General features: G+C 55.9%; 1 protein-coding gene across 5 annotated transcripts in view; it reads right to left on the bottom strand.

The window, feature by feature from the left end:
- ARAP1 (ArfGAP with RhoGAP domain, ankyrin repeat and PH domain 1) overlaps positions 1 to 13177 on the bottom strand; it is a 65393-nt gene extending 52216 nt beyond the window's left edge. For 4 of the 5 annotated variants that reach the window (XM_007527493.3, XM_060176874.1, XM_016190163.2 and 1 more), the window contains exon 1: positions 13046 to 13177. The gene's annotated coding sequence lies outside the window, so the exon portion shown is untranslated. Of the gene's footprint in view, positions 1 to 1426; positions 1539 to 13045 lie in introns of those variants that run through there. The other variant, XM_060176875.1, reaches the window with a different exon arrangement.
- Between the last annotated feature and the right edge of the window lie 2100 nt (positions 13178 to 15277).

Here is a 15277-nt window from a genome sequence, read left to right as displayed (position 1 = left end):
GTCTCTAGCTGCTCCATTTGTGGGGGACCATCTCCACCCAATGGCCAATCTGGTCTGGGGTATCCTGAGAGCCTTATCCTCCCTCCCACCCCCACATCCAACTCTCCTCAGTAGAGTCCACTCAGTCCAGAAATAACTGGTGTCAGAAAACTCTAATCCTGGCCAGCCAAGGGTCTGGGAGAGCACAGTGGTGATGCAGAAGACTCTCATACGTGAGGTTCTGAGGGCCCAGGTTCAATTCCCAGCTCCACCATAAACCTGAGCTAAGAGAGGGGGTGGGGGGATAACTTTTAAGGCTGAAGAAATAGCTCACCTGGAAGGGTACCTGTTCTCCCATACCTGAGACCCAGGTTTGAGTCCCCTATAAACCAATATGATTTACAATACTGGAAGAAGCTTTGGTGCCGTGGTGTCTTCCTGTCTGCCTCTCAACCTTAATAAAACCTTAGCTTAGACTCATCCTTGCCAGTTGGCCCCTGTCTGATCGGAGCCCCCTCTTGCTAGAGCCAAAGCTGCTGTCCTCAAAGGACCACTTCCGCCCCCATGGATAGCTCCTGCCCTAGCCAGGCCAGCAGCTCCTTCCTGCCGTCTCTGCCCACAGCTGACTAGTGACAACTATTTCACTGGCCCAGAGCTTTAGCCCAGAGGGACACACTCCTGCTTCATTTCCCCCGGGCCTGTTCCTGTCACCATCTTCAGATGTAGACGTCTATCTCGCTCTGTGAAGGTGGCACCTTGCCTGGATCACTGGAAGAGTGCCAAGGGGGGACTGCAGGGGCTGTGCCTGCCTGTCCTGAGACAGACTTTGAGGGTTGGGAGGTTGCCGTTCTCCTGAGCAAAGGGTCCTTAGTGTGCCAGCCTCTGTGAGAAAGGGCCCAGACGGCAGAGATGGCAGGATGCTGGGGTGAGCAGGAACAGGGGATGTGAAAGCAGAGGTCAGGGACCAGCCCTCCCCAGCCCCAGCACACACAGCCAGCAAGGGTGTGGGCCTCCTCTATTCCAGATTTGCATGAGTGAGTCAGACTGGGCCAGCGCTCCTGACCCCCTCCTAGGACGCCTCCCAGATGGCATCCTCAGACCCCTGTGCAGAGCACTGCCTTGTGTTCAAGGGCTGGGGCTGGGGTCTACACCTGAGGGTTGGGCTTTTCCACACCTACCCCCTCCTGCCCAACACAGCCCTGCCATGGCCCCCACAAAGACCCCAGCAGCAACCTCAGGAAACCCCTCTAAGCTCCCACACACAGGAAAGCAACCACTGTCAGATTCATGGACAGCACACCCCACTTCCACCACAAAGACACCTTGTACCCTGGGGACACTGCCTCCCTCCCCTCCCAGCAGACCTGTCACACACAGATAGACAGACAGGAGCGCGCGCACACACACACACACACACACACACACACCCTCCCTACCAATACCCTACCTGGGTGCAGCAGCCCGGAATCCTATTCCCCTGCAAGCCGGCTCGCCTAGTGATGCCCAGGCAGGGTCTCCTTGGCTGCCCTCCTGCCCGTGCCTGGGACTCCTTTCTGTGCTGTGAAGTTGCAAGGCTCTGGAAGAACTTCCCCCAGACAGAAGGAACTAGGTGGGGGCTGGGTTCCCAGGCCCAAAGCAAGAGCGCCGCCCTCTGCAGGCCGCTGAGCCTGTGCCCGCTGCTGATCCTGCCCCAGAATCAGACTGGTGGCCACTACAAATAGGGCCTGAGGAGGCATGTGGGGTTTCCGACGTCGTACCAGGCCCTGAGGCTCTGCCCTGTCACTCACTCTGGTGCTGGGCTTCTGTCCCCATCCATCTATGGTGTGGTCTGTTTTCAGGAGTCCCCAGAAGAAGTGGGGCTCATGAGAGGCAACCCCAGAGCAGTGAGGGCTGCATCAACAGTGCCCAAGAAGAACCTCTGCAGCCACCCTGCGAGGTGCTGGGAGACTAGCAAGTCCAAGGCTCCATGCCCCCTTCACAGGACATAAGGCAATTCTGGGTTCCATTCCAAAGAATGGCAGAGGTAGTCATTCTTTAATTCACACACACACACACACACACACACACACACACCTGCAACTCTGTCATTCATAGCTCTACTTTGTGATCTTCTTTCTTGTTTTATGCCCTGTGGGCTCAGAACCCAGGGCCTCACTCCTGCAAGGCCTATACTCTCCAGCTAACCCACCCCCTGCCTACACGCACTTCCTGCCCAGCTTCCCTTCTTCCCTCCAGGAAACAGAGCTGTCCACTGCTGTCACCCAGATGACTGGACACGTCATCATATGTACACTAGCGGCCACACTTCCTTGTCTCTTGCTTGTCATTGCTCTAAAGTGACACTACCTTGGGCAGGTCTGACTCAGGGACCGACCGTCAGCACCCTGGAATTCCTGCATTCCCCACACTGACCACCACACCTCTGGCCTTTACCCCCTGCAGGACTCTAAACTAGCCCCTCCATCCCCCCTGCTTTGTGGGAGCTCCACATCTCACACTGGAATCACCAGCTTCCCTCCTGGCAAAGTGGGGCTACCTCCAGTTTGGGGGAAAGTGGGGCCTCTGAACAAGTTTTCACAGATGTCTCTTCCTTCAGGAGCCCCAAGGGCACACAACTCAGCAAAGAGAATGAGAGGGCAGCAGGGTGACGCCCTATCTGCCCAGTCCCGGGGGCAGTGCACAAGCATTCAAGACACCGGGAAAAGCAGGGGGTCTAACACCCTCCTGGCCCAGCCCCTCAGCAACATCCTACCAAAATGTGAAGCCAGCAGAGGAGGGGCAGCCAAGCCCACAGAGTACACACTCAGAGCCTGAGGCCCGCCTTCTGTCCCCAGGGTTTTGCTCTGTCACATAACAACTCTTTAAAAATAAAATCCGTGCTCCAGGAGCTGGTGCAGTGGATAAAGCACTGGACTCTCAAGCATGAGGTCCTGAGTTCAATCCCCAGCAGCACATGTACCAGCGTGATGCCTGGTTCTTTCTCTCTCCTCCTATGTTTCTCATTAATAAATAAAATATTTTTAAAGTTAGTCTTAAAAAATAAAAATAAAATAAAATCCAGGGAGTCAGGGGTCGGGTGGTGGCGCAGTGGGTTAAGCGCATGTGGCGCAAAGCACAAGGACCGGCGTAAGGATCCCGGTTCGAGCCCCTGGCTCCCCACCTGCAGGGGAGTCGCTTCACAGGCGGTGAAGCAGGTCTGCAGGTGTCTTTCTCTCCCCCTCTCTGTCTTCCCCTCCTCTTTCCATTTCTCTCTGTCCTACCCAACAATGAACAACATCAACAATGGCAATAATAACCACAATGAGGCTACAACAACAAGGGCAACAAAGGGGGGAAAATGGCCTCCAGGAGCAGTGGATTCATGTTGCAGGCACCGAGCCCAGCAATAACCCTGGAGGGAAAAAAAAAAATCCAGGGAGTCAGGTGGTAGCACAGCCGGTTAAGCACACATGGCGCAAAGCGCCAAGGACCAGCATAAAGATCCCAGTTCGAGCCCCCTGCTCCCCACCTGCAGGGGGGTTGCTTTACAGGTGGTGAAGCAGATCTGCAAGTGTCTATCTTTCTCTCCCCCTTTCTGTCTTCCCCTCCTCTCTCCATTTCTCTCTGTCCTATCTAATAATGGCGACATCAATAACAACAACTACAACAATAAAAGAACAAGGGCAACAAGAGGGGGGAGAAAAGGAGAGAAAATAAATAAATAAAATCCAGGGGCTGTGGCACAGCTGACTGACCACACACACATCAGCATGTGCAAGGACTGGGTGTTCAAGCCCCCAGTCCCTGCCAGCAGGGTGGAAGCTTCACTAGCAGGTAAACCAGTGCCGCAGATGTCTTTCTCTATCTCCCACGCTCTTCTCAGTTTCTTTCTGTCCTGTCAAATAAATAAATGAACCTTGAAAATAAAACATGACAGAGGCTGGTAAAGTAGCTCGCTTGGATGTCATGCTGCTCGGCCATGTGCTTGAGCCCAGCTTCCACAGCTCTGAAGGAAGCGTCTGTGCTCTGGTCTCTTTTACACTCACTCACTCTCTGCCTCACTGTCTCTATCAGAAAGAAACAAATAAATAGAACAAAACAGGATGTCAGCTTTATGAATGGCCAAGAGACATTAAGAAGTAAGAAACTGAACATCTTCGACCACAATTTCAGCCCTGACCTCAATTTCTCCCCCCGCCCACTTCAAGGAGGGTCTCTTTCTTCAATTTTCATGTCTATACCACTGAAGTGTTTAGTTTCATAGCATTTTTATAATCTGAAGGAAAATTTAAAAAACTATGCTACTTTTGAGTCCACTGGGGTTGAGTCTGTCCCAGTCTGTTTCCCAAAATCACGAGCGTAAAGTAGCTTATATGACTTTGAATACAGTGTGAGTAAACTACTAGGAGAACAGTTAGAAGCAAAACTGCTGGCTTCTGAGACTATCTGGACAGGCACGTGAGAGAGATCAAGGCTCAGGGCTCCCCCCTACTCCCAGCTGTGTCCTCCTGGTGGTCTAGGACACAATCAAAGTCCCCTCATCAGGGACCCAGGTCTGCAGCAGAGCGCAGCCCAGGGACTCTCAAACAGGAAACGGCCTGAGGACCATAAGTAAACATAAGACTAGGGTCCTGCAGTCGGCTGCCCTGACACTGCGATCCTCACCCAGGCCCTAACTCTCACCCACATCCCCTCAAACCTCAACCAGGACCCCCTTCATGCCCTGGCCCCTTCCTGCAGAGGGTCAGACTGGAGAGAGGTGTAAATACGCAGTGACTGGCTAAAGGACCTCACGACAAAGCCACAGAGCTCAGGTTAAATGGTTTGGTTCGGGGGTCTTGCCAGAAAGTCTGATATACTAGTCCCCTAGTCCTATTTTGTGTCCTCACCTCTTAATGAGTCACTCTACATGCCCTCCTCTGCCCTCTTAACAGCTTCCTGTTACCAAACTGGGGGCAGGTCCCCTATTCTCCATCTCCACTGAGAGTGGGCAGACCCCCTGGGGACCTCCTCCAGTACCTCCATATGTGTCCAGGGCACCCTCAAGCCCACTTTCTAATCACTCCTAGGGTACTACCCCAAAACCCGCACAACCCTACCACATGCCTGCTTCCCCACTCTGTACCCTGTAGCCCTAGGCTTCAGCTTGGGGCCCGCCCCCTTAACTGGAATGACCCAGGTAAACCCACCAGAAGCCCTGCCTCCAGAGCAGAGCAGGGAGCCCCTCTCCAGTCCCCTCCCCCCAAAGGTGCAGCCAGGGGTGTGGGTGCCAGGGTACCACAGTATGACTCCAGAAGAGCCTTCTGTGACCGCTGGCCCCCGTGTGGGGGTTGGGGGGGCCAACACTGAAAATGAGACAGAAACAGGAAGAGGCCAGCTGACCACAGGGGGTGGGAATGACAGAGCTGGCCACAGACTCACAGGCTGTGGGAGTGGACACACCACACAGATGTGCTCATTTTGCTGCCCCTCTTGCCCTCCAACCCTCATACCAGAGGGGCTGAGGGCTACCCTAGCTCTGACAGGCTCATTCACCATGTAAGAGAGGCCTAGTGGGGCTCCTGGGGTCCCCCCCTGAAGCAAGTCTGGGAGAACAGGAACCTGGGCCTGCCTCTTCTGGGGGCTGGGGGTGGGGAACTGGAATGGAAAAGCCAAGAGCTGCCTTTGCTGCTGAGGTGAGGTGATCAGGTGACGTGGGACAGGGACCAGCCACTGCACAGGCTCTGGCCTCCAACCGGTAGGTGACCGCAGGCTCCCCCAGTGTCTCACCAGTCACCAGACCACAGAGTCCTCTCAGCTGAACCTGCCTACAACATGCTGCGCACCTGTGTGGAGGACAGGAGGGGTACAGCCCACTTTGCAGGAAGAGAAGAAAGAGCCAGGGGTGGTGGGAGGCAGGCTGAAGACTGCTCACACAGGCAAAAATGGACCCAGGTCTGCCCAGCCCTCTTCTGCGATGGGCTCCTCAGCGTCAGGCAGGAGGCAGAGAAGGATGAGATTGGCAGGCTCATGTAGCCAGAGTCTTAGTCTCAGGGGATCACGACAGCTGCACCCGGCAGGCTTGCAAGAATAAATGCAGGGCTCCCAAACAGCTCCGGACTCAGCTGTGCTAGCCCCCACCCTCCCCATGCTACCTCCTTAGAGCTGGGTGGGCCTGGAGCTCCCTCATTCTGCAAGCTACAGCAGCACCTTGCACACGCTGGCCTTCCTACCCTGACCACGCCATCTCCTCAAAGTGCCCGGCTCTCTGCTGCCTTCCCCACCCCTGTTGAGCACTCACACTTCTTCTTCTAGCGTTTGCCCTTCTTCCGTAGCCAGTCAACAGCATCAGGTTGAAAGCTGTCAGGAGCTGCTTGTTGCTGGCTTTGAAAGTGACTGGGATCCATGTGGATTCAGTCGGCTAGGAAGGATCGTCAGTTTCCCCAATGAATGGGTACTCACGGGATGCACCACAAGAAGGACGATCCAAGCACTCACACTGGCTGATACACACACTCCACTGAGGGGGGCACTAGCTCCTTCACTCACCCCGTGGCCAGACATAGCCAGCAGATGCTCCATCAAGAAGTGCAGGATTAGGGCCGGGTGGTGGTGCACCTGGTAGAGGGCACACATTACCATGTACAAGGACTTGGGCTCAAGCCCCCAGTCCCACCTGCAGGGATGGGGGGCTTCACAAGCAGTGGAGCAGGGCTGCAGGGGTCTCTTCCCCCCCCCTCTTTTTTTAAAGATTTTACTTATTTATTCATGAAGAAGACAGGAGGACAGAGAGAAAGAACCAGACATCGCTCTGGTACATGTGCTGCTGGGGATTGAACTCAGGACGTCATGCTCAAGAGTCGAAGGCTTTATCCACTGTGCTACCTCCTGGACCACTCTTTCTCCCTCTCTATCTCCCCCTTGCCTCTCAATTTCTCTGTCTCTATCTAAAAGGAAAAGAGAGGAAGGAGACAAAGGAAAAAAGAAAAGAAAAAGGAAAACTATGGTCTCTGGGAGAAGCAGGTTTGTCGTGCTGGTAGCAAGTTCAGTGATAACCTTGGTGGCAAAAATAAAAATAAATGTGGGATAGAAGGACAGAAGGGCACAGGCGGGGCAGGGCAGGGCTCCCATGCCAGATCTGGCACCCTCTGTGGCTGGGCCTGCGCCTGCTCTGCACCTTGGGGCTGCCCCAGCCACTTCCTGCTGTGCAGGGCAGATAAACACTGGGGGGGTAGGGAGGGAGAGCCCTCGCCCACACATGGGAAGCGTCAACTCTCAGACCCCAAACTATCCACCAGGGAAGGCCAGAAGTACCTCAGGCCACTGGAGTCTTTGGGTCAAGCACCTCAGCCTTGGGCTAGAGGAAGGTGCTGGCCCTCCTCTCCACGGGGCTGAAAGGGGCTCCACCCTGTGGCTCCTGCCAGCAGCCCTCTGCTTCTCACTTCCTCCACTCCTACCCCGGGAACTTTCCCTCCTGGACTCTGCTCAGATGCTACCTCTGCTGAACCATCTGCTCCATCACCACATCTGCCCCAGGATGCAACCCCTACTCACTGCCCTCGTCACACAGGACGTTGCCACATGTGACTGTCATACACACTCACTCTCTCTCTCACCCCAGCCGTGGCTGGGGGTTCCCCAAAGGCAAGGGTCCCCAGCCGCCAGCCAGGCTGGCACATGAAAGTACCTGCTGGCTGAATGAGCAGCCCCCAGCTTTACACATAGAGAATCACAAGTAGCCCAGGGAAGCAGTGCCATGCCAGGATGCAGTCAGTGGGCAAGCTCTAATCACAACCTAACCACCAGCCTCCCAGCCAAGCCCCCCAGTTACAACTCTCCCCTCCCACCCACCAGAGCACCCTGCCTTACCCAGCATTCACAGCCCCCAACCGCCTGCTTGCTCTCTGGCACTCAGGAACCACTTGCTTCAGGGCCCCTCCCAAGGCAGCAGTCAGATCACACACAGGGGCACGTTCCGAGTTGAATGCCCAGCATGACACCCCACCTCCCATAGCCTGTTGCTCGGACAAGCCAACAGAAGAGGAGAGCTCAGCCAGGCTGCAGTAAACCCCCACTGACAAGTGGGTTCTAGGCCAGCCCCCACCCAAAAATGTGGGTTTCCAGGCCACCGGTGGGAGAAGTGAGGAGTGAGTCTGTTCTTGGTCCTGGAACAGAAACTGGAAGAGAAGCTCCAGACTGAGAGGCTTCCCAAATTCAGTCTCCCTGGCTTAGCATTTCTGTCTTCACATCCGAGGAGGCACCCCAGCTGGGTGGGAGGCAGACCCTTGGCTGAGCTCTGATACCCCACCCGACTTCCCCATGCTGCTGTTGCCTTCACAGGCTCCTCATGAGAGGACAGGGCAGCCGCCAGGAGCAAACCTGACTGGAATGCAGACCAGACCCACAGGGCTCCTAGCAAGGCGTGCAGAGCCAGAAGCCCCACCTCAACCCCTGGACAATGAACACAGATCACACCCATGTAAGGGCACCAGCCAGGCCCAGATGGACATGGGAAGATCTGGGGAGGCTGTGAAACTCGAAGGTCCCCAGCCCAGCTGCCCTGTGTCCCCTGTGAAGCCCCCCTCACAAGCCACAGGCCTCCTGTGTCCCCTGTGAAGCCCCCCTCACAAGCCACAGGCCTCCTGTGTCCCCTGTGAAGCCCCCCTCACAAGCCACAGGCCTCCTGTGTCCCCTGTGAAGCCCCTTCCCCCCCAAGCCACAGGCCTCCTTCCACTTACTGGCCTCCCCTGCTCCCTCTGGCCCTGAGCACCATTCTAGGCCTCTGCTTCCTGACCCCCCAGGCTCTGGAGTTTCCCAGATTGTTCCTTGGGTCACTGGCCCCTGCTCGGCCTGAGCCCAGGCTCCTCGAGAAACTGGACTCCATGACAAGGCAAAGTATCCAAAGAAGCTTGGGGCAGAGAGGTGGGACACAGGCTCCAAAGTCCCTGCCTGGTGCCACCCTGGCTCTCCCCACCCAAGGTTGATGGCAGACAAGTCACTTTACCTGTGCTGATCCCAGTGTCCCTGCAAGATGAGGGCTGGAGCACTACTGTCCTGAGCAGAGGTCAAAGGGGTGACATCCCTGACAGCAGTCAACACAGTCAGCTGGACACAGTAATGTCACTTGACCAGCTCCTTGCCTGCTCCCAGCAAGGAGTCCTTGGGGTAGGGCAGGGTAGCCCAGTGCTCAGGGTCCTCAATGTTAAGCAGAGAAACTCAGACCCCAGGCTGTTCTGTGAAACAAATGATCAAGGGCTAATCTTTCAGTCCTTCTGGGCCTCTGTGTCCCCAGCTGGAAAATAGGAGTGGTGCTCACCCCACAGGGCCACTGTGAGGGTCCAGTGACAGCAGTAGACTAAATGCCTAGCACAGTGGCCTGGGAGGTAGCACAATGGATAAAGTGTTGGAAGTCCTGGGCTTGATCCCTAGCAGCGCATGTACCAGAGTGATGCTCTAATTCACTCTCACTCCCCACTGAAATCTCTCTACTATTTTATTTATTTATTTATTTATCTGCCAGAGCAGTACACAGCTCTGGCTTATGATGGTGTGGGGGATTGAACCTAGGACTCTGGTGTCTTAGGCATAAGAGTCTCTCTGCATATCCATTATGTTATCTCCTCTGCCCAACAAATAAAAATCTTTAAATTTTTTCAAAGTAACAAATGCTTAGTACAGTGTCTGTTATATGTGCACTTAACCAGGTGTGCATCGCCTGGCCCCAGCACAGTGTCTGTGATACAGCAAGCTTGCAGGACATGGCAGTGACTTCGTTATGAACTGGTCACTCAGGTCCATGCTCACCATCCTGCCATCTGGCTGTCCCACTGGTCTAGATATCCTGATCACGAGACAGGACCTGCCCTTCTGAACTTTGGGCCAACAGATAAGACAGAGAAATTCCACAAGAAGGAAGGACAAGAGGGAAACCATGTACTGCCTCCTCCCATCCCAAGGTGTCCCTGTCCCTAGCACAGGGTCATCTCCTCAGTGGACTGGACCTGTCCTCTCAGGTCCCTGGTTAGAAAGCACGGGCTGGTGCCTGGTCAGGAAGGGGTTAAAAAGGAAGAGGTTTTCTCTGGTGGGCTGGGGACTGTGCTGAGTCAGGGCAGACCCTGAGCTTTGTGTGAGGTATACTTGGGGGGGGGGCGGGACTATGAGGAGCCCTCCTGCCGCTCACACCTCTGGAGGGACCACACTTAATGCAAAACCCCTTCCTAAGTGTGAGGGGCCCTGGTATGCGGTATGCGGGGCTCTGGAAGGGCTGGGTTCAGCCAAACTGAGAGCGATGGTGGGGTGGCAGCAGTCATCCCAGGGACTGAACTCTGCTCTGAGGGAGGGGTCACTTTCCAGACTGTCTGAGCCACCTCCCAGGGGACATCCCCTCTGAGCCTGACTGATGCGGGGTTCAGTTCAAGGGGTAAGGGCAGGCAGGGGGAGGCAAGCACCTGGGTCTCAGCATCCTCTCCACAGGGTGTGCTGCGGTCTTAGAGCAGCTCCCTCCCTGCCTCTCTGCCCAGTCTCCTCGTCCACCCTGCTGGAGGACGCAACTGATCAGATCAGCACTCACTGAACTGCCTGCACTGAAGCTGAGCGGAGGGTTCCCTCAGCTTCTTCCCCCATGTTACAGGGTGGGATTATTGTCTCACGGAACAGTGTAAATTCCACAAGAAGGAAGGACAAGAGGGATCACCTAGGAGGTGGTGCAGTGGGTAGAGTGTTAGACTCTCAGATACGAGGTCCTGAGTTTAATCCAGGACACTGAGTGTGTGAGAGTACAGTCCTGATTTTCATTGTTTTTCTCTTTCTTTCTCTCTCTCTCCCCACCTCTGTCTTTACTTGATCATAAATAAATCTTTAGAAAACAGTGTGTAGGGTGAGGGAGATTGCTCAGCAGGTAGGACACCTTCACTGCCATGTATGCAGCCCAGGTTCGAGTCCCAGCACTACAAGGGAGGTGCATGGCAACAAAGTAAGCTCTAGTGCTGTGGCATTCCCCACGCCCCTTCTCTTTCTCTAAAAGAATGAAAAAGTGACCTGGAGTGGTGAAATCACACATACTCTAAGCCCCATTTTCACATCCAAGTAAAGTGTAGTGTCAGGCATTAACGCAGATATTCGATTCCAGGACAGCTCCTTCCCTTTCTTTCCTTCTCATGTCCCCCAAAAGATCCAGACTTGGTGTCAGGCCCAGCCCTGACTCCCACCGAGGCTCACTGTGTGTCCTGATCCCACCTCTGGCTGTTGCTCTCATCTCTGTGAGAAAATTCAGGGTCAAGTGGTCTCAGACAATCTGGTCTTATCTACTCCAGTCTCCCGCCCACTGAGTCCCCTTCCCTCTCTACTGCAGAGCCCTGGGAACCCTAAATTATGGGGTGGCAGGGGCAGCCGGTGGGAAGGGGTGCCACGCTTTATGTAGCCCAGGCACCATTCTAGGGTACCAAGGGTTAAGACCCAGAGTGAAAGGCAGGGGGCCAGGGTCAGCGCTGGACAGACGGGCCTGCAGCCCAGGACCTGCCTCCCCTCCCCCCATCTCGGGAACAGAGGCTACTTGTTTGGGCATCAGCCGGCTGGCTTTGAGCTTGGCCAAAGGGAGAGTAGGGTGGGGAGGGGAGACGGCCCCAGAGGATGGAGGGGACTCCCCTTTCTCTAGCCAATGTCCAAGGCTAAGCACTGGGCTAGTCCACTGCCGGCCAGCCGAAGGCTCTCAGAGGCCCCTTCCCCATCTGTCCTGATCTCTTCTGCCCAGTTCTCCCTTTCCTGCATCCAAACATGTACCACTGGGCCTCCAACCGGCCCTCTCACCTCAGCATGGTTTGCCTCTGGAGCATGGAGCCAGAGCTGGTCACCCTACCCGGCAGATGGAGAAGTGGAGGCTCTGAGAAGTCTGGGGGCTTGAGTCAGTGCTTGGTGGCTGCCGGGGACTTCCCCAGCTTCGGGTCACCCTCATGGCTCCATGCTACCCCAAGACCCTATTACACAGTGCGAGGCAGGCGGGAGGGAGCAGCAAGCCACCTGCGTGTGGGTGGGGGGCAAAGGCCTGAGGAGGTCTGCACGGGGAGGAACCAGGGTGGTGGGGGCGGGGCTGAGCCGGGAGGGCTGTGGTGACCCTGCTGAGCACTGCCCCCCTCCACTCAGACCCTATTCCGGGGAGCAACCACCCAACGAGGAGGCAGCGTCCATCTGTCCATCTGGCTGGGCAGACCCCAAGCAGCACAGGGCTGGGGGTGAGCTCCCTCCACACCCTCTCCCGCCAGCTCTCTCCCCGTGGCAGGTCTCACACACACAAGTTCACACCTGCACACACACCGCCCTCCTCTGGTGGGTTCCTACCAGAACAGCCCCGGCCCCTAATCCCACCCTCACCAGTCGGCACCTGCTTTCCTGACTAGGCAGCTCCGCCGGCCTGTACGGGGGTGCTGGGGGGCGGAAAGGCGGGCTGGGTCTTCTCCACGGGCGGGCGAGCGCCAGATACTGTCCCTGAGCTCCCCGGAAGGGCCCTGTAGCACCCCCTCCCCCAGCCTGGGGCTCAGGGGCGCTTCGGAGCTTTTAGGGAGGGAAGGCGAACGGGGAAAGTTCTCCCATCAGCCAGGCTGCGCGCCACCTCAGCTCCACCGCCCCACCCGTGACCCCATTCAGCGCGCTCCTCCTCCTGCCCCTGCCGGCAAGTGGGCCAGGTGGGGGCTCCTGGGAGGCCGTGCCCCCATTTGCCGGCGAGGATGTTGGCACGGACGCCGGAAGTTGTCGGCCCAAGGTCAACAGAGCCCCGGGTCCAGGGCACAGGGGCGCGGCCTCCTCAGGTCACTCGTCTCAGGGGGCGCACGGGGGTGCGAGCCGCCTTTCCACAGAAAAGCGGGGCGCCTTAGGACCCGCGGCTCCGCACCCCCGGAGCTTTCTGCCCCGCACCTGTCCCTGAGGTGCGCCCCCGTCCTCTCCGGCCCGACCGCGCACCCTCACGGGGCGCCCCGGCTCCCACGCTCGGCAGCGAGGGGCGCCCGCGGAAGTCGCGAGGGGCCTGCGGCCTCGGCGTTCCCTTCTGCAGGATGGGGGGATTCCGGCCGCACCTGGCGCAGGGCCCTCGGGCGCGGGCCCTGCCGGCCGCACTGACCTATTCGCAGCCGACACTCCGCGCGGGGACCCCCGCGTCCCGTCGCCTCCAGACTCGCGCCGCAGCCGCCAACTCGGGGCTGAGGCGGGGCGCGCCCACCCGGCCCGGCGCTTCCGCCCGCCCCACGTGACGCGAGGAGGGGCGGGGCCTCGGCGGGACACGCCCACCGCCCGCCGGGTCTGGAGTCGCAGGTCGGCTGCGGATCCTCGGCCGCTCGCTACCCTCTCCGGGTACTCTGTCCCCGAGGGTTGACACAAGCGCACTGGGCGGCGACACGATGGCTCCTGCCTCCTCCCAGGAAACCCGTCCCTGCCTCATTCTGAGGACATCCCACTCTCTCCCTGAGCATAGGGTGGGTGACAGAAGACCTCCTGAGTATAGGGTAGGTGACTTCCACCCAGGGAGTCCTCACAGGTTTGCAGCTGAGGGCCTGGACTGACCGCCCCCAGACACCTTCAGGTCCACCCATCCTGCCAGCAGGATGTGGGGTCAAGGCTGGCCACATTACTGGGTCCTTTGTCCAGGGCACCCCAAGATCTCACAGAGCTCCCCTCTAACCCCTTCAACGCCCCCACCCACTCCACCCTCCCACCCAATCTGCTCCCCTGTGTTTCTGTTGGAAGAAGAGTTCTCACCTGAGTCAGGAGTGCGGGTTTACTCAGAGACTGGAACTCATCAATTAGAGCACCCGCTACATGCTTGATCCAGTGCTGGGCAATTTAGTCCTTTCATCTCAACTATCACACTCCAGCTTACCGGCAAAAATAATCATCCCTGGTGAAAACCAGATAGTAGGTTTAAAAATGAGCGGGTGGGGTATAACAGGTTTGCATGTTGCATGAGGGTCCAGAGTATCAATCAGGTTCAACCCCTAGCACCACCATGTGCAATGTTCTGCTGTCTCATAGAAGTGAATATATATACATAAAATTTCCCCCCAAAACAAAGTTCCAGAAACTTGCCCAAATTTAGTCAGTATTGGGCAAACTTGGAATCAGACCTCAAGTGGTAGTAAGTTAAGAATATCCTGCCCTCCACTAGGGCCCTAGTTGGGGAGTCCTGGGATTCCCACACAAACACGATGAGCCTAGACCTCGAATAGATCCCTCTCCCCATTACCACTGGTCATCTCCATCAGGAACAACATAATGGACCCCTCTGGGGGCCCCCATAGGATCTTGCCCTCAATGTGGATCAACATGGTAGAGAATGTTCCATCCTCCAAAGGGGGGTTGGACAACATACTCTATCTACCACCTGAAGAAGATGGGTCCTGAAATTGGTGCAACTCAGAATGTTCCTACTGATGACCACAGAATGCAAGTTCAGACCTACAGGGATGTAGAGGTTACATAGGCTCCTATGCTGAATATAGGCCCCAGATCAAATCGATGGGGATTACAGTCAACAATATTTATACACTTTTCCCATATTTGGGAGCTACTCTCTTCCATGATCCAGCTTTCTAGCCCCTTTTCCAGCCATGACATCATCTCCCCAGACAGTAACCTGGGTCCACCTGCATATCAGATGTCAGGCTCAGGCAAAAACTAATAAAGTTATGGGCCCTTTGGAATATACCTAAAATAGACCTACTAACTATTTTCAAAATGAAGACCCCAAATTTTCATCTGCAATATCCCAGCCTTTAGGTTCATGAATAATCAACAATTTGAATTTGTACGGCTTTATATGTTAACTCTTCTTCAGCCACCAGGTTCCAGATGCTACCATGATGCCAACAGGACTTTCCTGGACAGATGATCCTACCAATGTGTCCTGGAGTTCTGTCTGCTTCCTCAGAGCCCTACCCCACTAGGGAAAGAGAGAGAGGCTGGGAGTATGAACTGACCTGCCAATGCTCATGTTCAGCAGGGAAGCAATTACAGAAACCAGACCTTCTACCTTCTGCACCCCATAATGTCCCTGGGTCCATATTCCCAGAGGGATAAAGAATAGGAAAGCTATCAGGGGAGGGGATGGGATATGGAGTTCTGGTGGTGGGAATTGTATCCCTCTTACCCTATGGTCTTGTTAGTGTTTCCATTTTATAAATTAAAATAATTTTTTTTTAAAAAAAGAATATCCTGCCCTTCCAAGAGTCAATTTCAAGATTAAAGCAGACCTTAGCAAGGCTAACATAAAGGGCTTCACTGAAGGGGACAGGAGGGTCAGGCCTGGGGGAGAACTTCTCAACTGCCAATTCACATGGGTACAAAAAACGGGTGGAGC

Source organism: Erinaceus europaeus, chromosome 17 (genome assembly GCF_950295315.1).
Source record: "Erinaceus europaeus chromosome 17, mEriEur2.1, whole genome shotgun sequence".
In the NCBI taxonomy this organism is placed as follows: domain Eukaryota; kingdom Metazoa; phylum Chordata; class Mammalia; order Eulipotyphla; family Erinaceidae; genus Erinaceus; species Erinaceus europaeus.
This window is presented reverse-complemented; position numbering and strand designations above follow the sequence as displayed.